The sequence below is a fragment of the Arachis duranensis genome, chromosome 7, assembly GCF_000817695.3.
Source record: "Arachis duranensis cultivar V14167 chromosome 7, aradu.V14167.gnm2.J7QH, whole genome shotgun sequence".
Lineage (NCBI taxonomy): Eukaryota > Viridiplantae > Streptophyta > Magnoliopsida > Fabales > Fabaceae > Arachis > Arachis duranensis.
In genome coordinates, this window is record NC_029778.3 from 53974769 (window position 1) to 53975299 (window position 531).

The window sequence follows — 531 nt, forward strand, 5'->3', positions numbered from 1 at the left end:
TTGCTGACCCAGCACCAACATCCACCACCGTCACCGCTTCCCTCTCTGGTCAAATCCAACGGCCGTAAAAGGATCAGCCCCAACTCGCACGCCATTTCCTCCTCCCTTCATGCTTGATGGCGGCAGATCTAACAGGAAAGGGACCCTCGGTGCAGTGGAATGGCGATGGTCAGTGGCGCGTCGGCGGTGACTGGACGCAGCTCCTCCAGCTCGCATTTCCTTCTCTCCCAGCGTCACCCAGTCTCAGCCTTCTTCCTCCTTCGAGTTTGACAGTCTGTGCTTCCTCCACGATTGTGGGCCCGACAGTGGCGCAGCAGTAAGGACGACGGCAAGCTCGACGGCAATGATAGGAGTAGCCTTCCTCTCCTTCCTTGGCTCTTGAGCTCTCCGTCTCCCTCTCTCAATCTCTCATCTGGGCTTCCCCTTCAGCTCGCGGCGACGGACGTGAAGGATAGCACAGGGAGGACGCGACGGACGTCTGTGAAGCGCAGCTCACGGTGAGGCGCAGTGAGGACGATGGCGGCGTGGGTG